This window comes from Meriones unguiculatus, chromosome 2 (assembly GCF_030254825.1).
Source record: "Meriones unguiculatus strain TT.TT164.6M chromosome 2, Bangor_MerUng_6.1, whole genome shotgun sequence".
In the NCBI taxonomy this organism is placed as follows: domain Eukaryota; kingdom Metazoa; phylum Chordata; class Mammalia; order Rodentia; family Muridae; genus Meriones; species Meriones unguiculatus.
The window spans coordinates 157,408,545-157,431,668 of NC_083350.1; the positions used below are offsets into that span (position 1 = coordinate 157,408,545).

A 23,124-nucleotide genomic window follows, 5' to 3' on the forward strand; every position below is an offset into this window, starting at 1 on the left:
AGGTCATTAGAAGCAACATAGAACCTTAGTGACATTGTGCTCTCATCCAGTGAAAAGAAAAGAAACATTGGCCACTCACTACACATCAAATTCTAGTTTTCTTAGAAAACTTGCAATTAAGCAGAAAACTATAAAAAATACATACCAATGACTCAAATAAAAACATAGCATCTTTCACATTAATAAAAGATTATTCCTATTCTTTTCTGCTCTTACTTTGGGAAGTGTGGTGTCTTCATCAGGGTTTCTACTGCTGTGATGAATCACCGTGGTCAAAAAGCAAGTTGGGGAGAAAAGGATTTATTCAGATTACAGTTCCACAGTACTGATCATCTCTGAAGGAAGTCAGGGAAGGAAGTCAAACAGCAGAGCAAGAACCTGGAGGAAGTAGCTGATGAAGGGGCCATGAAAGGGTGCTTCTTACCAGCTTGCTCCCCATGGCTTGCTCAGCCTGCTTTCTTATAGAATCCAGGAGTGCCAGCACAGAGATGGTACCACCCAAAATGGATTGGATCCTTCCCTATCAATTACCAATTTAGAAAAATTTACAGCTAGATCTTATGGAGGCTTTTTCTCAGTTGAGGTTCCCTCTTTATAGATAATTGTAGCTTGTGTCAAGTTGACGGAAGACCAGCCAGCACACATGGCATCAAGTCACTGCTCTGAGGCCTTATTTACCTAGAACTTCACTCTGTACTGACCAATATCACAGTCCTCAACTTTAAACACATTGTGATGGCTGGATGATGCCACCATTCTTGAGGTCAAAAATTAAATACCAGCAAGTGATTTTTGCTTGTCTGTTTGTTTTTTGCTTTCCCTTTTTCTTTTAATCATCTAGCACCACACATTTAAATTATTAACCCCCTAAATATTTAACTCATGCTTTTTGATAGACATCATACCAGTCCACCAAATATATCTGCATTCTCATCCCCTAATGCTATTCATATGTTACCTTGAACAACAAAAGTCTCTGTGCATGCAATTGATAATCAAGATACAGAGATAAGGAGTCTTTGAGGTCTAGTTGGGTGAGCACAATTCAGTGTACCTCTGAGGGTCTTTGTAAGAGGGAGACAGAAGAATAAGTCAGACATAAAGAAACGACAACATAAACAGGTCAGCATGATGCAAGGACAAAGCCATGAGCCAAAGAATGGAGGAACTGGGCAAACAAACAGCAAACAGAAGAATCACAAATCCATTCAAACACTGATGTTTGCCCATGGACTCAATTCAGACTGCTGACACATACAATTGCAAGACAGTAAGTCTTGCAATTTTCCTCTGCCACTTAACATACTGTAACTTAATATCAATGCATTAAGGAAAGAATATATTCCCTCACTTCAGTTTCTGTTCCCACAGCCCTGGTTATATTATGCCTTGCCCAGAACACCTGCCAGTCTTTTCACTTTTGAGTGAGGGTCTCCCAAAAGCAGAAAGACACAAATGGTATATGCTCACTTATAAGTGGATATTAGCCATATAATAGAGGGTAATAATACTGTAATATGTACACCTAAAGAAGGTAATCAAGAAGGAGGACCCTGGGTAAGATGATGGATCTTTATTCAGAAAGGCAAACAGGATAGACATCAGAAGAGGGAGAAAACAGGCAACAGGACAGGAGCCAACCACAGAGGGCCTCTGAAAGACTCTACCGTGCAGGATAGCAAAGAAGAGGCTAAGACTCATAGCCAAACTTTGGGCACTTCACTTTTAAAATGTGTATGTGCTGGCACACACCTTTAATCCCAGCACTCAGGGAGGCAGAGGCAAGTGGGTTGCTGTGAGATTAAGGCCAGCCTGGTCTACAAAGCAAGTCTAGGACAGCTAAGGCTACTCAGAGAAACCCTGTTTCAAAAAACAAAAGCAAAAAAAAAGTACGTGTGTAGTTGTTTTATGTGTGTGAGTGTTTTTCCTGCATATATGCCTGTGTCCATGCATGCCTGGTACCCACCAAGGCCAGAAGAAGACATGGGAGTTAGATAGCTGTAAGCTGCCATGTGGATGCTAGGAACTGAACTTAGATCCTCTGGAAAACCAAGTGCCTTTAGCCACTGAGACATCTCTCCAGCTCCACTGTAACCCGTCTTAGTCTTCTTGCCAGTGGTTTCTCTGTACTCGATACTCTACTCAGGAACAAGACTTCTGAGCATTTCCTCTAGCTTCCCACCCCAAGCAATCATACAGGAATTTCCTCATGATGACTGACCTCCATTTGCCTGTTTCAGCAGCCTGTATCTTTCCATTTTGCTTGTAAACCATCATATGTCCCTCCTTGACTTTCTAAGGGGTGCAACCCATAGCTAGGATGTTCTCACAATGCAATCTTTCATAGTCCTTTGCATACTGAGCCTTTAAGGCCTCGATAATCAATGATCCTTCCAGAGTCTTAGCTTCTTACATGGCATGAGCAGTGACTACTAGTTGTTTTTATGTTCCTCTCAGACCCTTCTCCATGTGCCTTTTGCTCATCTATTTATGGGTCTGTCTTTCCCCATCACTTAAGTCATGATGAAATAATTACTGGGAAAAAAAACGTAATTTATCTCCAGTTAAACAGCATACATCTTGACATACAACAGTTGCTTATTATTTGTTGAAATGAGTTAAATTGCTGAATTAAACTATTGAGTACTGTGCATCTCTTAAAAGATTAGTTCCCAGCAAAGGAGGGAGAATTATTTAACAGTTAATTGAAACAATACTGAGAAACTGTGACAGAAATACGTGCCAAGAGGGAAATAAATTTCAATGTGTTCTAAAAAATCAGAATTCATTCTGTCATTTATATCCTGGTAAAACACCTGCACAATGAGAAATGGTGTAAAAGAAATCAGGATTGAACTGGCAGATTTCAAGCTCAAAAATACAAATTAATAGGCTGAAGAGGTGGTTCCATGGGTAAAATACTCGCCGCACAGACAGAAGAATCTGAGTTTAGATCCCAAGCATCCTTGTAGAAGCTGAGTATGGGAGTGAGGATTTGTTACTCAAGCCCTGGTTGATGGCAAACCAAAGAGAATCCATGGGATTCAGAGGCCAATTCATCTAGTCAAGGAGCAAGCCAACTGTTCAGTTAAAAAAAATCCCTCTGCACATGTATGCACAGCCATATATATACATGTGCATACCTTATAATTCACTCATGGTCACAAACACAGACACACAGACAGTCACTGAATCTGCATGATGCTAAGATTCATTTAGCAAATGAAGAGAAAAATGTTGCAGGTGATACATAGTTTAAAATATGCATTCATATTGGAATTCAATGCAACTCTCCATAATACTCTCCCATCTCCATATTCATTGTATTATATGGCTAAAAGGTTAATAAGACCTTCTTGGGCCTTATTTTGGTTGCTTCATCTACTGCAAAGCTAGAAATAAATTGTGAGAGATATGTTACTTGAAAATCACTCTACCTGGGCACTCAGATTATTAGGCCATAGATCCTCCAAGTGAAGCTGAGAAGTGTGCAGGGCTAAGTCAAACTTGCCTATTCTGTATAACCCAGAAAACACTAGTAAATTCCTTGATCAGGGAAGCAGGGTCTTGCAGTGTTCTATTTGAGAGAGGGAATTTTGCTATAACAGCAGACTAAGCATCTTAGTCCTTTTTCTTTATTTTCCTGTTTCCTTTCCAGACCTCAGATGCACAGATAACTGAAGAGGTTTGGTCATTTGCCAAGTTTTTTATGATGTTTCCATTAGCATGCACACTTCTTACTGCTCAGTGTTATCTTCCCTGTTAAGTATCCTCCCTTCCTGACTAACTCCTGATGTTAATTCAGTGTACTCTTAATGCACTCAACTCAGCTCCTTCCAGTCAATTGTCTTTAAAGTATTAAAAATGTTATCCAGCAGTCCCTTTGGCCTATAGCCTTCTTCGTGATGAAGTCATTAAGTCTCTCTACTGTGAGGCCACCATTGTTCTTTTTCCCATAACCACACCTCCATCCTCATGCCTTCCAAATTTCTCTTTGCAAACAGTTCTAAACTATAGTTTAAATATGGAAGATTGTCACTTTCTTTACTATTCTGAAATATTTTAAAGATTCTATTCTGAAATATTTTAAAGATTCTTTTTCCCATGACTTTTTAACATTTATAGACTTGTAGAACAGCAGAAATTTAAGCCATTCTTTTCTACCATATTTATAATTCTGCTACATTTCTATCTCTATAGTCTACATAATATCAAATCATTATAATTCAATATTAAACTTCCAGCACAATTATAGTACACGCTTCAAGTTTAGATAGCACCTCTTAGATTACTACCTTGACAGTTAGCCTTAATTGTCAATTTAGTTGAGTTTAGAATCACATATGAAATAAACCTGACTGAATATATGAAGGTGACTCCAGAGTGATTTAATGGATGAGGAAGGAAGGACACACCATAACGCAAGCAACAAAACCCAGTTCCATAAGATACCACCAAAACCCAACTATTCTACCACAGAAAACTTTGGAGATACTATCATATCTGAAGTTCAAGAAAAAAATTATTAAATATGAGGTTATAAAAATGATAGAGGCCTTAAAAGAGGAATATTAATCCCTCAAAGAAATACAGGAAAACACAATCAAACAGGTAAAGGAACTGAATAAATCCCTTAAAGAAATACAGGAAAATAAGATGAAATAGGAGAAGAAAATGAATGAAACTGTTCAACACATAAAATGGAAATAGAATCAATAAATAAAGCAAACTCTGAAGCAATCCTGGAGATGAACTGGAACCACAGACACAAGCATCACCAATAAAATATAAGAGATGGAAGACAGAATCTCAGGTGTAGAAGATATGGCTGAAGAAAGGAATACATCAAAGAAAATGTTAAATCTACAAAGTTAATGACACAAAACAACCAAATCTGGGACACTATAAAAAGACAAAACCTACAAATAATAGAAATTAAAGAAGGAGAAGACTCCCAGCTCCAAGGCCCAGAAAATATTTTCAACAAAATCATAGAAGAAAACTTCCCCAATATAAAGTAAGAGATGCCTGTAAACATAGAAGAAGCTTACAGAACACCAAGTAGATTGGACCAGAAAATAAAATCCTCCCACTATATAATAATCAAAACACTAAATGTAAACAGCAAAGAAAGAATATTAAAAGCTGCAAGGGGAAAAGGCCAACTCACATATAAAGGCAGACCTATCAGAATTGCACCTGATTTCTCACCAGACACTCTAAAATCCAGAAGAACCTTGGCAGATATCTTGCAGACACAGATATCAGCCTGGATTACAATATCCAGCAAACTTTTAATCATCACGGAGTTAGAAAACAAGATATTCCATTAAAAAAAAAACAACAACAACACCTAACCACAAATCCAGCCCTACAGAAGATACTAGAAAGAAAACTCCAAACCAAGGAGGCAAACTATACCCAGGAAGACACAGGAAACAACCCCACTTCAGGAAAACCAAAAGAAAAGAAACACACACACGCACACACACACACACACACACAATCACCCCAACATCAAAATAACAGGAATTAGCAACCTCTGGTCATTAATATCTCCCAACATCAATGGCCTTGACTCCTCAATAAAAAGACACAGGTTAATAGAATGAATGTGAAAACAGTACCCATCATTCTGCTGCATAAAAGAAACACACCTCAGCAATAAAGATAGATATTACCTCAGAGTAAAGGGCTGGAAAAAGGTTTTCCAAGAACCAAGAATCAAGCTGGAGTAGCCATTGTAATACCTACTAAAATAGACTTTCAACCAAAATTAATCAAAAGGGATGAGGAAGGACACTTTATACACATCAAAGGAAAAATACACAAAAATGACATCTCAATTCTGATCATCTATGTCCCAAAAGTAAGGGCACCCGCATTCATAAAAGAAACATTGCTAAAGCTTAAATCACACATCGAACCTACACATTAATAGTGGGAGACTTCAACACCACACTCTCACCAATAAGCAGATCATCAAGACAGAAACTGAACAGAGAAATAATGAAACTAACAGACGTCATAAATGAAATGGACCTAACATATATCTACAGACCATTTTATCCAAACAAGAATGTACATTCTTCTCACCACCTTATGGAACCTTCTCCAAAATTGACCATATATACAGTCAAAATAAACCTCAACAGATACAAGAAAATCAAAACAACACCTTGTATCTTAACAGTCCACCATGGATAGCACTAAGCTACAACAGAAATAAGAGAAAGATATTTATATGTGGAAACTAAATAACTCCCTACTCATTGACCACTGAACAAAGGAAAAAATAAAAGAAAAAATTAAAATCTTTCTAGAATTCAATGAAAATGAAGGCACACCATACTCAAGATTATGGGTCACAATGAAAGCAATGCTAAGGGGAAAGTTCATAGCACTAAGAGTCTTAATAAAGAAATCAGAGAGTTCTCATACTATCAATTTAACACTACCACCTAAAAGCTCTAGAACCAAAAGAAGCAAACACACCCAAAAAGAGTAGAGAGCAAGAGATAATCAAACTCTGGGATGAAATGAATAACTTAGAAACAAAGAGCACAATACAAAGAATCAATGAAACCAAGAGCTGCTTCTTTGAGAAAATCAACAGAATAGAAAACCCCTAGCCAAACTAACTGAAAGGCAGGGAGACAATATCCAAATTAACAAAACCAGAAATGAAAAGGCAGACATAACAACAGACCCTGTGAAAATCCAAAGAATCATTAGGTCTTACTTCAAAAGCCTGTATTCCACAAAACTGGAAAACCTAAAGGAAATGGAAGATTTTCTCAATACATTTCATTTACCAAAACTAAATCAACATCAGGTAAACAGTTTAAACAGTCCAAGTCCTAAGGAAATAGAAGCAGTCATCAAAAGTCTCCCAACCAAAAAAAGCCCAGGGCCAGATGGTTTTAGCTCAGAAGTCTATCAGTCTTTCAAAGAAGAGCTAATACCAACAGGCCTCAAACTATTCCACAAAATATAAACAAACTGATACTACAAAGCCACAGTCACTCTGATCCAGAAACCACACAAAGACTCAACAAAAAAAAAAAAAAAAAAAAAAAGGAATTTCAGACCAGTCTTTCTCAAGAACATTGATGCAAAAATACTCAATAAAGTACTCTCAAACCGAATCCAAGAGTACATCAAATACATCACCCACCATGACCAAGTAGGCTTCATCTGGAGGATGGTCCAATATATGAATGAAAATCCATCACATAAACAAACTGAAAGGAAAAAAAAAATCACATGATCATCTCATTGGATGCAGAAAAAGCCTTTGCCAAAATCCAACACTCCTTCGTGATAAAAAAAAAAAAAAAGTCTTGGAGAGATTACGGATACAAGGCCCACACCTAAACATAATAAAAGCAACATACAACAAGCCAATAGCCAACAACAATATAAATGGAGAGAAACTCAAAGCAATTCCACTAAATTAAGGGATAAGCCAAGGCTGCCCAATTTCTTCTTATCTCTTCAATATGTTACCTGAAGTCCTAGCTAGAGCAAGAAGAAAACTAAAGGAGATCAAGGGGATACACAGCAGAAAGGAATAAGTCAAAGTATCACTATTCACAGATGATATGATAGTATACATAAGTTACCCCAAAAATTCTACCAGGTTACCTCTACAGATGATAAACACCTTCACAAAGTGGCTGGATACAAAATTAACTCAAAAAAAATCAGTTGCCCTCCTGTATGCAAATGACAATAAGGCTGAGAAAGAAATTAGGAAAACAACACTTTCCACAATAGCGACACACACACACACAAAATATCATGGGGTAATGCTAACCAAGCAAAGGAAAGACCTGTATGACAAGAACTTCAGGTCTCTGAAGAAAGGAATTGACGACAATATCTGAAAATGCAAAGATCTCCCATGCTCATGGATCAGTAGGCTTAACATGGGAAAAGATAGCCATGTTACCAAAAGCAATTTACGGATTCAATGCAATTCCCATCAAAATGCCAAGATAGTTCTTACAGACCTGAAAGAACAAACCTCATATTCATATAGAAAAAAATCCAGAGTAGCTAAAACAATCCTGTACAATAAAACATCTTCTAGAGGTATCTCCATCCCTGATCTCAAGCTGTACTATACAGCAACAATAATAAAACTGCATGGTACTGGTATAGAAACAGAATGGTTGATAAATGGTATCAAACTGAAGAACCAGAAATTAACCCATACACCTACGGACACATAATTTTTTTATTTTTTATTAATTACAGTTTATGCACTTTGTATCCCCCCATAAACCCCTTCCTCCTCCCCTCCCAGCTCCACTCTCCCACCCCCTTCTTCTCGCTTGCCCCTCCTAAGTCCACTGATAGGGGAGGTCCTCCTCTCCTTCCTTCTGATCTTAGTCTATCAGATCACATCAGGAGTGGCTGCATTGTCATCTTCTGTAGCCTGGTAAAGCTGCTCCCCCCTCAGGGGGGAGGTGATCAAAGAGCAGGCCTATCAGATTATGTCAGAGGCAGTCCCTCTTCCCATTACTATGGAACCGACTTAGATACTATGCTGTCATGGACTACATCTTCGCAGGGGTTCTAGGTTATCTCCATGCATGGTACTTGGTTGGAATATGAGTCCCTGGGGGGAACCCTGTGTTCAAATTTTCTGGTTCTGTTGCTCTCCATATGGGGTTCCTGTCCTCTCCAGATCTTACTATTTCCCACTTCTTATTTAAGATTCCATGCACTTTGCCCATCAGTTGGCCTTAAGTCTCAGTGTCTGCTTTGATAGTCTGTAGGGCAGAGCCTTTCAGAGGCCATCTGTGGTAGGTTCCTAGGTTGTTTCCTGTTTTCTTCTTCTTCTGATGTCCATCCTCTTTGCTTTTTGGGAGGGATTGAGCGTTTTAGTCAAGGTCCGCTCTCTTGATTAGTTTCTTTAGATGTTCAGGGTTTTAGTAGGTTTATCCTATGTTATATGTCTATATGAGTCAGTATATACCGTGTGTGTCTTTCTGCTTCTGGGACAGCTCACTCAGGATGATCCTTTCCAGGTCCCACCATTTACCTGCAAATTTCATGATTTCTTTATTTTTCATTGCAGAGTAATACTCAATTGTGTAGATGTACCACAATTTCTGCATCCATTCTTCAGTTGAGGAGCATCTGGGCTGTTTCCAGCTTCTGGCTATTACAAATAAAGCTGCTACAAACATGGTTGAGCAAATGTCTTTATTGTGTACTTGAGCCCCTTTTGGATATATGCCTAGGAGTGGTATGGCTGGATCTTGAGGAAGTACTATTCTTAGTTGTCTGAGAAAGCGCCAGATTGATTTCCAGAGTGGTTGTACAAGTTTACATTCCCACCAGCAGTGGAAGAGGGTTCCCCTTTCTCCAGAGCCTCTCCAGCATGTGTTGTCACTTGAGTTTTTGATCTTGGCCATTCTGATAGGTGTAGGGTGAAATCTCAGGGTGGACACATGATTTTTGACAAAGGAGCCAAACCATACAATGGAAAATGATACCATCTTCAACAACAAATGATGCTAGTGTAACTGGATGTCTACTTGTAGAAAAATGCAAATAGATCCATATTTATTGCCCTGAACAAAACTCAAGTCCAAGTGAATCAAAGACGTCAACATAAAAACAGACACACAAAATCTATTAGAAGAGAAAGTGGGGAAGAGTGTCAAACTGATTAACACATGAGGCAACTTTATGAACAAAACACCAATAGCCCAGGCTCTAAGACCAACAATTAATAAATGGGACCTCATGAAACTGAGAAGTTTCTGCAGAGCAAAGAGCATTGTCGGTAGAACAAAATCACACCTACTGACCAATCCTACATCCGACAGAGGGCTAATATCCAAAATATATAAAGAACTCAAAAACTTAAATTCCAAGAAAACAAATAATCTGATTTAAAAATGGGGCTCAGAGCTAAACAAAGAATTTTCAATAGAGGAATATCAAGCAGAACCAAAGAAATGATCAACATCATTAGTCATTACCAAAATGCAAATCAAAATGACTCTGAGATTCCACCTTACATCTATCAGAATGGCTAAGATCAAAAACTCAAGTGACAGCACAGGATGGCCAGGTTGTGGAAAGGGGGAACACTTCTCCATTGCTGGTGGGAGTGCAAATTTGTACAACCTCTTTGAAAATCAATCTGGCGCTATCTCAGAATATTGGGAACAGCTCTATCTCAAGATCCAGCTATGCCACTACTGGGCATATACCCAAAAGGTGTTCCACCATTCAGCAAAGACATTTGCTCAACTACATTCATAGTGACTTTATTCATAATAGCCAGAAACTTGAAACAACCCAGATGTCCCTCAACCAGAGAATGGATAAAGAAACTGTGGTACGTCTACACAATGGAATAGTATTCCACTAATAAAAACAAGGAAATGATGAAATTTGCAGGCAAATTAATAGATCTGGAAAAGATCACTTTGACTGAGAAAACCCACACACAGAAAGACAAACAATCTATATACATACTTAAAAGTGGATATTAGCCATATAATACAGGATAACCATACTACAATCCACAGACCTAAAGAAGCTAAGTAAAAAGGACCGCCCTACAGAGGACACTTAATTCTTATTCAGAAGGGCAAATACAATAGACACTGGAAGCAATTGAAGAGTGGAAAGAGGATGTGAGCATACCTTAGAGGGCCTCTGAGAGACTCCACCCACCAGGGGATCAAAGCAGATGGTGAGACTCACAATCAAACTTTGGGCAGAGTGCAGGAAATCTTATGAAAGAATGGGGCAATAAAAGGACCCAGAGGGGACAGGAGCTCCACAAGAAGAACAACAGCCAACAAATCTCCTGGGGCCTGATGCACCAACCAAAGACCATGCATAGAGACGACCTAAACTCCCTGCTCAAATGTGGCAGATAGGCAGCTCAGTCTCCATGTGGGTTCCCTAGTAAGGGGAGCAGGGGCAGTCTCTGACATGAACTTGGGTGCCTGTTCCTTGATCACTTCCTCCTAAAGGGGTAGTCTTACTAGTCCACAGAGGAAGAGAATACAGCCAGTCCTGATGAGACTTGAGAGGCTGGGGTCAGTTTATAGGGAGGAAGGTCTCCCTCATTCTGAGGACTATGGGACAGGTGATAGGGAAGAAGACAGAGGTGGGACCAGGAAGAGATGAGGGAGGGTGCTACAATCGGGAAATAAAGTGAATAAATTAAAGAAATAAATTAAAATAAAAAGTGCTTCTCAAGTCACTTTTTCAAGATACTTCTCAAGTGTCTCCAGGCACCATGCTTGAATGAGGTTGGACTTAAAATGGATAAAAGACAGTTCTAAAGCTAAATCAGCCTATATACAGGGTAGGCATGGGTATGATGGGTAGGAAAAGGAAAGGTTTTGTATGTGGTATCTACTTTTATGTAGAGAGAGGTTCATGAAGGGAACTTTCTTGACATTGTTCTAAAAGACTGCCAGCTTAATTACATTAGTGACTCTCGAAGCAAGCAAAACAAAAGTATCCACGTGATTTTTTTTTCTCCCAGAAGCAGCTCTGATCCTTTATTTCACTGTGATTAAACAGGCCCTAATTTTTAGAAGGTTGGGAACTCATGGGAAAAGGCCTGATCTTAGGCAGCTTCCTATGATAGAAAAGTCAAATGTTTTTAATCCTAGAGTTCAGTAATAGAAAGCTCGCTTACCTCAAACAGAATTCACTCTTCTGTTTGCTGTATCAGCCATAAAGGTGCCATGTTTTCCTCCTATCTGCCATGCAATGTTGACGTATGTCTTAACTGATCTATAATTTGAATAAGGAAGAGATTACTAGTGAAAGCTGACACAAGAATATTAGCAATGCATATCTCATGCCTTGCCCTTTCACCCAAGCCCTTGTGCTGTCATCTAACAGTGACATATATCAGCATGGACTATTCACGACCTCACGTTCTGCACTTTGCAAACAGAAGTGTCCTTCAGTATCCAGTCTCTGCATGAAAGAGAAATCAAAGTTTGCACCCAGTGTTTCCGGTTTAGCCAAAATACCTCATTTATCAAATCTTTCAGGTTTGAAAGCCAAGTCACTAAGGATAGAAATAATGATAATTTCATCCATCTGTACTTTTACAATAGGTTTTAATTTAGACTTCTGCTTGTCACACCCACCCCCAATGCAAGAATCTAGATTTTGCAGATAATCAGGTGCCAGTTTGACCACATCATTCCCTTCAAAAAAAAATTTTTTTTCCGTCTCCAAATCAAATCCTTCTTCCTGATACAAAAACACTTCTGATGTGGAAATAACCCATGCTTCCTCTGAACTTAACCACTCCTTCCAGGACAGGGGCGTTTTAATAGTAGACATGAATGAAACCTAGAAGGCCGGGAAAGTAAACAAAAGCTCCAGAAAGCTGCAAAGTTTACCAGGTCCTTGTAAATGGTTAAGTCTTACTTAGGAGTGGAGGCACTCCAAACTTCAGAGTGGTCCACGGGTCAGGCAGGGATGCAGCATCCGTGAGTCAGCAATCTGTCCTGCTGGGGTGGGCTTTTGGGTCATGTGGTTGTCTTTGAGCCTAAGTAACTCCTTGCCCGTATTCCTGAGAGGAACCTCAGTAAGCTCACTGGTTCAGTAGGATAAACTCAGCCGGTTATCGTACCCTGCCTGGGATGAAAAGGTGTTTGCTTACAACGTCACAGGAACGCTCACAGCATTTCTATCCACTCTGCTGTATTTGTTATCCTCTTGATCTCAGCCAAAGACAGAGAAGCGATTGGCCCTGTGGCTCAGACTGACCTAGTTTATGAAGCAGTGTTTCTACTGTAAGGCTTTGCTCGAGTTGTGTTCCAGCCTGCCTGCTCTGCCTAACTCCTCCAACTGCTTCAGGGCCGGTGGGAAGCCCGGCATCCTATCCTGGAAAGTTACTTTTATAGCTGCAAAGCAGGCTTTCAGTTAATCACACACTGTATGAAATTGAGCGTTCCTGTAGTTTATTACAGTGTCGTCTTCGCCCAGGATATAGCAATGTGAGTTTCTATGGCTGAAGAACCAGAACCTACATCCCACATCATAAAATTCACTGATGATCACATAGCGGCTGTAAAAAGCAAAATGTAATGATTGATTGACTTATAAATAAAAACAAAGTAACTGTCTTCAGCTAAAAGATGGCTTGGTTCAGGACTCTGAAATCTCAGAGTAATTTAATCATCAGAAGTTCTACTCTGACCTCTTTGACTTTCTCGGTTGCTCCAGGCGGGCCATTTTAGTGATTTTACATTCATTTTCTTAATCCAAAAATGGAAGGAAGGCTTGTCATCTGTCTTACTCACACAGAGTGGCGAGGAGTGTCCTCGCGGATGCAAGGCACATGGCTAATACAAAGTTTAATAAAAATGATAAATAACATCCATTATAAAATTGAACCATTGTTCAATTTCTACTGCCCCTTCAGTGTTTTGATTCAATTCTCGCTCACTGAAATTTGAGAACTTTAATCTGATGAAATGTTTTACTAATAACCATCGGCTTCCTGCATTAACCTTTTCTTATCATTAGGTACACCTGGATGGTATGAAATTATTCTTTTAAAGAAGTCAATATATCACTGTAAGTGTATAGAAAACATCTGTTAATGAGCTTCAGGTAAGAGAAATCTGAGATTTAACATGTGATGTCAGAAAAAAAATCTCTAGTTTTGATGGAATAGTGCTTTAATCTCAAATAGTATTATCTTTATTTCTACAGTTTCTTATGCAAAATTCATTTTTTCTTGCCAGAGAAGTTAAATTTTCTTTTCTATGAATTTCAGAGTAGAAAACCAAACACAGGGCTCCCAGGGCTCAGATATTTTTTGTTGTTGTTTTATGTTGTTTTGTTTGTGTGTTTTCTTATATTTATTTATTTATTTGTTTATTTATTTATTTATTGGCTCTGTTGCTCTCTTTTTGGAGCTCATGTCCCCTCCAAGTATTTCTATCTCCCCCTTCTTTCAAACATTCCATGCCCTCTGCCCAAAGTTTGGCTATGAGTCTCAGCCCCTGCTTCGATACCTCGATCAGTACAGTCTTTCAGAAGTCCTCTGTGGTAGGTTCCTGTCCTGTTCTCTGCTTCTCCTGCTCCTGACATCTATTGTATTTGCCCTTCTGAATGAGGACTGAGCATCTTCTCTAGGGTCTTCCTTGTTGTTTAGCTTCTTTAGGAGTATAGATTTTAATATGTTTACCCTCTATTATATTGCTAATATCCACTTATGAGTGAGTATATACCATGTGTGTCTTTCTGCTTCTGGGTTACCTCACTTAAGATGATCTTCTCTAGTTCCCACCATCTGCCTGCAAATTTCATAATTTCCTTGTTTTTAATAGCTGAGTAGTATTCCATTGTGTAAATGTACCAAAATTTCTGTATCCATTCTTCCATTGAGGGACATGTAGGTTGTTTCCAGATTTTGGCTATTATGAATAGAACTGCTATGAACATACCCCAACTAAGGACAATGCATGGAGAGGACCTAAAACCCGGGCTCAGATGTAGCCCATAGACTCAGTATCCAAGTAGGGTCCCTAGTGATGGGAACAGGGGCTTTCACTGGCATGAACTCAGTGACAGGCTCTCTGATCACCTCCCCCTGGGGGGTGCAGCCTTGCCAGGCCACAGAGGAAGACAATGCAACCACTCCTGATGAGACCTGATAGGGTAGGATCAGATAGAAGGGGAGGAGGAACTCTCCTATCAGTAGACCAGGGGGGAAGAGAGAAGAAGGGTGGGATTGGGAGGAGACAAGGGAGGGGAATCACAGCTGGCATACAAATTGAATAAATTGTAATAAATTAAAATAAAAAAGGAAAAATATAATTATAGGAGTAAATCACTGAAATGCTTGAAGAAAAAAAAAAGAAAAAACCAAAAACAAATCTTTTTTCTGTATTTCTAAAGAAATTGCAAAATGTAAATTCCATTTAATGATCATATCACCATAAACTGTTCATTGAAAAGCACTAGTCAAGTAATGATACGTTGTGATAAATAAAAAGTCCTAAGACTGAGTAGATTTTGGAAGTTAGGACTAGGCTTAACAAAATACGCTGGCTGTTTCTGGAGAGACGGTTGTCAAGTCAATCAAACATCACCTAACCTGGAAGAAAGAAGGCAAATGAGGTAAGAGAGTCAGCATTAAAACATCTGGAAAGTAGATTCTCCACAGTTCCTGGTTATGTAATTCTCTGGGTTATTTCCTCTTTCAAAATATGTATCTTAAAGCCTATTACAGTTTATAAACATTTTTGACAGTGTGAACTAATTAAGCCAAACATAAGAGTGATGAAATGAAATTAAGCCTCAAATATTTTTTAAAATAATTCTATCTAGAGGCATTTGGAGAGATAGGTGAAGTTTTTTTTATTGAAAATATATTCTTTTCTCATAAAATATATCCTGATCATAGTTTTTCTTCTCTCCTTTCCTCCCAGTCTCTTCACCTCCCCACTCCTAGATCCATTCCCTTTCTGTCTTCTTAGAAAAGAATTGACTTCCAAGAGACAACAGCCAAACATGCCAAAATAAAATACAATAAGATGAAGCAAAAATTATCATATCAAAATTGGACATGGCAAACCAAGAGGAGGAAAAGACTTCCAAGAGCAGATGCAATAGTCAGAGACCCACTTGTTCCCAAAGAGTCCCATAGAAACACCAAGCTAGTAACTACAATTCAGAGGACCGGAGGCAAATCCATGCAGGCCCTGTGCTTGATGCTTCAGTCTCTGTGAGCTCATATGTGACTTGCTTAGTTGATTCAGAGGTTCTTGTTCTCCTGGTATCCTCCAGAGAGCACCTCTGACTATACCAGTCTTCCTGCTTACTCTTCTGCATAATTCCCTGAGCAAATCCCTCCCTCAGGAGAGAGATTTGATGGTGACCTCTCATTTAAATCTCTCTCTGTGTAGTGTCTCACTGTGGATCTTTGCATCTGTTTCCATCAGCTGCTGGAGGAAGCCTTTGCATTGTTGACAAGATAAGGCACTGATCTATGAGTTGTAGTAGAATATCTCTTTAGACCAGTAGTATTTGGGTTTATTCTAGATCTCTGGGATATCTGGTCGCTGGTTCCAGACTGCTGAAGCAGTGTCAGGCATGAATTCTCTGCTGTGGAGTCAGCCTTAAATCAAATTATACATTAGTTGGCCACTCCTACAAGTTTAACACCACCATCGGTCCCCAACACATCTTGCATGCAGGACAGACTGTAGGCCAAATTTTCTGAGGCTGGGTTAGTGTCTACATTTCTCTCCAATAAAAAGACACAGACTAACAGAATGGTTGTGGAAACAGGATCCAACACTTCATTCTCATCAAAGGAAAATCTTCCATGAGGACATCACAATCCTGAATCCTGCTCCCAAATACAAGAGCACCTGCATTTGTAAATGAAACATTATTAAAGCTCAAATCACACACAGATCTCAATAGCTTAATAGTGGGAGACTTCAACACTCCACTCTCACCAAGGAACATATCATCTAGACAGAAGCTAAATAGGAAAACAAAGATATTTACAGAGGTCCTAAATCAAATGGACCTAATAAATGTCTACAAAAATTTCCACCCAAACTCAAAAGAGTATATCTTCTTCTCAACACCCCACATAACCTTCTTCAAAATTGACCAAAGTAAGCCTCAACAGATACAAAAAGATTGAAATAATTCCTTGTATCCTATCAGACCACCATGGCCTAAAACAAGAACTTAACAACAACAGAAATAACAACAGAAATAAGCATACACATGCATGGAAACTAAACAACTCTCTGCTCAGTGACAGTTGGATAGGGGAGGAATAAAAAAAGAGATTAGAGACTTCCTAAAATTCAATGAAAATAAAGGCACAACTTCCCCAAACTTATGGGACATAATGAAAGCAGTGCTAAGAGGAAAGTTCATAGCACCAAGTGACTTCAGAAAGAAGTTTGAGACATCTCATACAAGCAACTTAATGGCACACTTGAAAGCCCTAGGGAGAAGAAGAAGAAGAAGAAGAAGAAGAAGAAGAAGAAGAAGAAGAAGAAGAAGAAGAAGAAGAAGAAGAAGAAGAAAACACATCCAAGAGGAGAAGACAGTTGGAAATAATCAAGCTCAGAGCTGAAATCAATAAATTAGAAACAAATAACACAATTCAAAGTATCAATGAAACCAAGGGCCAGTTCTTTAAGAAAATCAACAAGATAGACAAACCCTTAGCCAAACTAACTACAAGGCAGAGAAAAACTATCCAAATCAGCAAAATCAAAAACAAAATAACCTAGAACCCCTGCACAGATGTAGGCCATGGCAGCTCAGTGTTCAAGTGGGTTCCCTAGTAATGGGAATAGGGACTGTCTCTGACATAAACTGATTGGCCTGTTCTTTGATCACCTCCCCCTCAGGGGGTGCAGCCTTACTAGGCCACAAAGGAAGACAATGTAGCCTCTCCTGGTGAGACCTGATAGACTAGGATCAGATGGAAGGGGAAGAAGACCTGACCTCCACCATCAATCAACTAGGGATGGGGCATGGGAGGAGAAAAGGGAGGGAGGAGAAAAGGGGTTAGGAGGGTAAGAGGAAGGGAACTACAGGTGAGATACAAAGGGAATAAACTGTAATTAATAATTAAATTAAATTAAAAAAAATAAGGAAATCATGAAATTTGCAGGCAAATGGTTGGACCTAGAAAAGATCATCTTGAGTGAGGTAATCCAAAAGCAGAAAGACACACATTTTATATACTCACTCATAAGTGGATATTAGCCATATGATATAGTATAAACATACTAAAATCTATACTCCTAAGGAAGCTAAACAACAAAGAAGATCCTAGGGAAGACGATTAATCCTCATTCAGAAGAACAAATGCAATAGACATTGAAAGCAGAAAAGGACATGGAACAGGACAGGAGCCTATCACAGATAGCATCTGAAAGACTCTACTGATAGAGGTATTGAAGCAGAGGTTGAGACTCATAGCCAAACTTTGGGCAGGGTTCACATAATCTTATAATGAAGCAGCAGATAGAAAGCCCTGGAAGGGACATGAGCTCCAAAAAAAGACCAATAGAGTCATAAAAACTGAACACTGGGAACCCTGAAGAGACTGATACCCCAACCAAGGACAATGCATGGAGAAGACCTAAAACCCTAGCTCAGATGTAGCTCATAGACTCAGTATCCAAGTGGGTTCCCTAGTTAGGGGAGCAGGGACTTTTTCTAGCATGAACTTAGTGGCAGACTCTGATCACAGCCCCAGGGAGGTGGTGGGGGTGGAGTGGGGGATGCAGCCTTGCCAGGCCACAGAGGAAGACAATGTAACCTGATAGGCTAGGGTCAAACAGAAGGGGAGGAGGACCTCCTCTATCAGTGGACTAGGGAAGGGTCATAGAGGGAGAAGAGGAAGGGAAGAGAAGAGGGAGGGTGCCACAGTCAGAATACAAATTGACTAAATTGTAACAAATGATAAATTAAAAAAAAAGAATATAAAGAGAAAAAAAATCTAATCAGCTAACCTTTCACTATAACTCATTGAATGAAGAAACAATAAAAGTAATCTAGCAATGTGGGAATAAGAAATAACCATATGAGAGATTAGAGCAGAGTTAAAAACATGAAAAAAATAGACTGGCCTTAGATTTTAGGAAATTAAAAGCATACAAAAGCATACTTGCCATTTTACAAGTATCATGCTAGTTACTAGGATAAAAATAAGATTGATACCTTATATTTAAGAAAAATTAAATAAGGGGAAATAATTAGTCTGTTGTTCTTAGGATTATAAGAATTTATTACTTTTTTACTGCAGCTGAAATGTGTTTCAACTTTTGTAGTGTTTAGCCTGCATTAGAAAACCCTCTTTCATATCTTTCTGAATTAAGAAAACTTAAAAGATATTGAATCTTAATTATTTTTTTTATTTCACAATTCTTCAGACATCAAACACTTCTTAGACCATAGTTATAGCCTCTGCCAGCTGGTAGCCAGGTGTTCTTAAAGTTAAGACCACAAAAACCAGTAAGAGGGCTGTGAATTTTCAACCTTCAAAGTCAGCATGCCAGCAAGCCTGAAAATGTAACTTTAAGACATGGAAACAAAAGCAGGGGAACATTTACCTACCCAACACCTGCCTACACACAATCACCTCTAGCCCTTATTCATTAGAGATAGCCTAGAATTCAAGTTGAACTCATGTGTTGGTATAATGTGCTTTTGGAATGTATATACCTTACCCTTGTTCATTCAAATGCTGATTTCTCTCCCCCACTCTCTGGTTTCAATCTGGATATTCCATTGTGATACCTATTCTAAGCATCACTTGTCTCACTTTGTGTAAACATGCCAACATAAAACAACCAGACATAATGTTGAGCAATGGAGAGGAAGGAGTAGGAGGAAGAGGGAAGGAGCCAGAGGACAGCAAGGAATGGGAGGCAGAGGAAGAGGAGAGAGGCTGGGAGAGAGAAGCTGGAGGAAAGGTCTTGGAACAAGGTGGAGAAATGAACCGGAATTAAGTTATCACTAAAAACAAGTATAATGTGGGAAATCTGAATGGTAGGAAACTATGAGGGCTTGGAGGTTTAGGATGGAGTACAATTGCCCAATATTGTGTTCTAGGTTAACTAAATACATTCCAGTCTCTGTATGGTGATTTGGTTATACAGCTGTTTAGGATTAACTGCAGCTCTACTAAAAGATAATTAATAGTAAATATTAAGCACCAAACTACAACACTCATGAGATAGAGTACATTTGAAGAAGTGGCTGTGAGCCTGAAACAGTATATTCAAAAGCTTACTGGTAGTTCCCAAACAGAAGGCTGGCCATTGCGTATTTTCATTAGACACACATTCAGTCATATTCACTGTTTTTAAAATAAGAGCAAACTGTTGCCATAGACTCCAGTAGATTGCTTAACTTGAGATGTGCATAAGAATAAGAATATTGCACAATTCATCCATGTTTGCACTGTCTTATTAATTAGATTTGTTCTTGGATGATTTCACAAACATACAAAATGCATTCCAACCACTCTCATACCACCCCACAGCCATATCACTAATATCACATAGTTTGCACTTCTTTTTAAAGTGTGAAATTATGTAAATGTTACAGGTGCCAAAAGCATTTGATGCCTTCAGTAATGTTTTTCCTTAATATGTAAGGGAAATGTTCCTTCATCTCTAACATCTGTTGCAAAATTAAGTCTGATCATTCATGATTTTGGCTTTCTTCTGTTCTACACTTTCAACTATAACATTTTCTAAGTTATTGTGATTAAAGCTATATTATCACATGGATAGGATACCTAAAGAAAAACCTAAATTTACACTTACAGGAAAATTTCACAATATGTTCTTTGACTGGGAATGCTGTTCTACTGACAGAAGAAAAAAAAAAAAACAGAAGACAAAAACAGAGAAGGTGAAAGGAAAGGGAAGAAAAGGGGAGGGAAAATGGAAAGGGAGAAGATGGGAGGGAAGAGAAGAAAAAAGAGGAAGTGAATAGATGTGAAGGAGAAGGAAAGGAAAGAGAAAGAAGGAAAAGGAAGGAACAAGAAGGGAGAGGAGGAGAGAGGAGGGCACAGAGTAACTCAAACTTCTCAGTAGCCATTTGCTTTTCTTTCTTTCTTTTTTTTTCTTTTTTTATTTTTCTTTATTAATTACACTTTACTCACTTTGTATCTCCCCCTGTGGTTCCCTCCCTCCTCCCATCCCAATCCCTCCCTTCCTCCACCCTCTGCATGCATGCCCCTCCCCAAGTCCACTGATAGGGGAGGACTTCTTTTCCTTCCTTCTGATCCTACTCAATTAGGTCTCATCAGGAGTGGCTGCATTGTCTTCTTCTGTGGCCTGGTAATGCTGCTTCCCCCTCAGGGGGAGGAAATTAAAGATCAGGCCAATCAGTTCATGTCAGAGACAGTCCCTGTTCCTATTACAATGGAACCCACTTGGATACTGACCTGCCATGGGCTACATCTGTGCAGGGGTGTTAGGTTATCTCCATGCATAGTCCTTGGTTGGAGTATCACTCTCAGGAAAGACCCCTGTGCTCAGATTTTTTTGGTTCTGTTGCTCTCCTTATGGAGTTCCTGTCCTCTCCAGATCTTACTATTTCCCACTTCTTTCCTAAGATTCCCTGCACTCTGCCCAAAGGTTGCCCATGAGTCTCAGTACCTACATTGATAGTCTGCAGGGCAGAGATTTTCGGAGGTCCTCTGTGTCAGGCTCCTGACTTGTTACCTCTTTTCTCCTGCTTTTCTTTCTTAATGTAAAAAATTTCATAAACTCTGTTACCATAGAAACTTAACTTTAGACTTACAGAAGTGTATTTCACAAATCTATCCATGCTTTTATGGTTTTATTAATTAGGTTGTTCCTTGACAATTTCATACATATACCAAATACTTCCTGACCACTCTCAAACTCTACCCTCTTATATCTCCCTGCCATTCTTAGTTACCTGCCTTGTACCCTATAAATATTTTTCTTATATTAATGTCTCTAATTAAGGCTAAAAGTGGCCTTTGTCCAGGTGCTAAGTTTGTCTGGTGCTATGTCAATTTACAGATCAGTAGTTTCCCACTTGAGGCTGTGACATTCTCAGGCTACACAAAATCTTTTTAGTTTTATAAAATTCCGATTTTTGTTATTAATCTTATTTCTTGTACTCTCCAAGTCTTCTCTGAAAGTTTTTGTCTGTGTTTATACGTAGGAATATCACTCTACTTTTTCTCTAGTAGTTTCAGAGTATGAGAACTTATGTTAAAGTTCTTGATCCATTTGGAATTGAGAGATAAGTATCTAATTTCATTCTTCTGTATGTTAATATTCAGGTTTTCCTAGTCACCATCAGCTGGAAATGTTGTCCTTTCTCCAACATATACTTTTAGCATCTTTGCAAAGATCAGGGATCTCTCTCACTCTCGCTCTCTCTCTCTCTCTTTCTCTTTTACCACTGGTCTACATATCTGTTTGAATTCCAGTATGATGCTGTCTTTATTACTATGGCTCTGTAGTATAAGTTAAAGTAAGATATGCTGACCTCTCCAGGATTGTTTTGGCTATCTTTAGTCTTTTGTATTTCTATATAAATGTCAATATAATTTTTCTGTATCTGTGAATAATGGCCCTGGAATTGTTTGGCATTATAATGGAAATGAAAACCACTCTGAGAACATGGCCATTTTATAATATTAGTTATTCTGATCTGTGAATACGAGCAGTCTTTCTGTCTTCAAATATCTTCTAGTTTCCCTCTAGTTTTTTGTTGTTGGTTTTTTTTTTTTTTTTGAGTTTTTATTGTAGAGCTCCTTTGTTTTCTTGGTTAGATTTTGTTTTCTTGGTTAGATTTTGTTTTCTTGGTTAGACACACTTTTTCTGTGTGTGTCTACTGTGAATGGGATTGCTGCCCTGATTTCTGTAATTGGCATATAGAAAGGCTACTGAGTTTTTGTGTAAATATTTGTATCTTACCACCTTAATAAAAAGTATTTATCAACTCTAAGACTTTTCCTCAGGAGTCTTTAAAGCATAGAATCAAATTATCCATTCATATGGATATTTTTGCTTCTTTTCCTATCTTTATATATATATATATATTAATTTTGAAGCTTTAGACACTGTACTGAACAGGAGAGGAGAGTGGGCATCATTGTCTTGATTCTAATCTTAGTGGAAATGGTTTGAGTTTTTCTCCATCTATCATGATGCTGACTATAGGTTTATTGTATACAACCTTGGCTATATTGAAATGTACTCTCTGACCTATTCCTAGTATCTCCATGGCATATGTCAGAATGTGATGTTGGATTTTGCCAAAGGTCTTTTCTACATCTATTCTCATGATAACATGATGTAAAATTAAATTCATTAATTTTTAGGTATTAAATTATTGATTTGTGTATATTGAACCATCCTTGAATAGAACAGCTCACCATGCCATTATTTTTATATATTTAATAAACACAATTGAGTACGGTCTATGCTTTTCACTTTAATTCTTAAACTGTGGTTGCAATTCTATATAAAGTCACATAACTATATGTGGTGATTATGGAAAAAAAATGGCAAGAGTAAAAGTGTTTTGAATATGCTATGACCGAAAAAAAAAAATTGTTCA

At 38.5% G+C, this 23,124-nt stretch overlaps 1 protein-coding gene across 2 annotated transcripts in view; it reads right to left on the reverse strand.

Moving 5' to 3' along the window:
* The window catches only part of Slc7a11 (solute carrier family 7 member 11), a 144,923-nt gene that overhangs the window by 44,356 nt on the left and 77,443 nt on the right, over positions 1–23,124 (reverse strand). The window contains exon 12 of one of the 2 annotated variants that reach the window (XR_009590104.1): positions 11,687–11,784. The exons of the other annotated variant lie outside the window; for it this stretch is intronic. The gene's annotated coding sequence lies outside the window, so the exon portion shown is untranslated. The remainder of the gene's footprint in view (positions 1–11,686; positions 11,785–23,124) is intronic. 2 annotated transcript variants of the gene reach the window in all.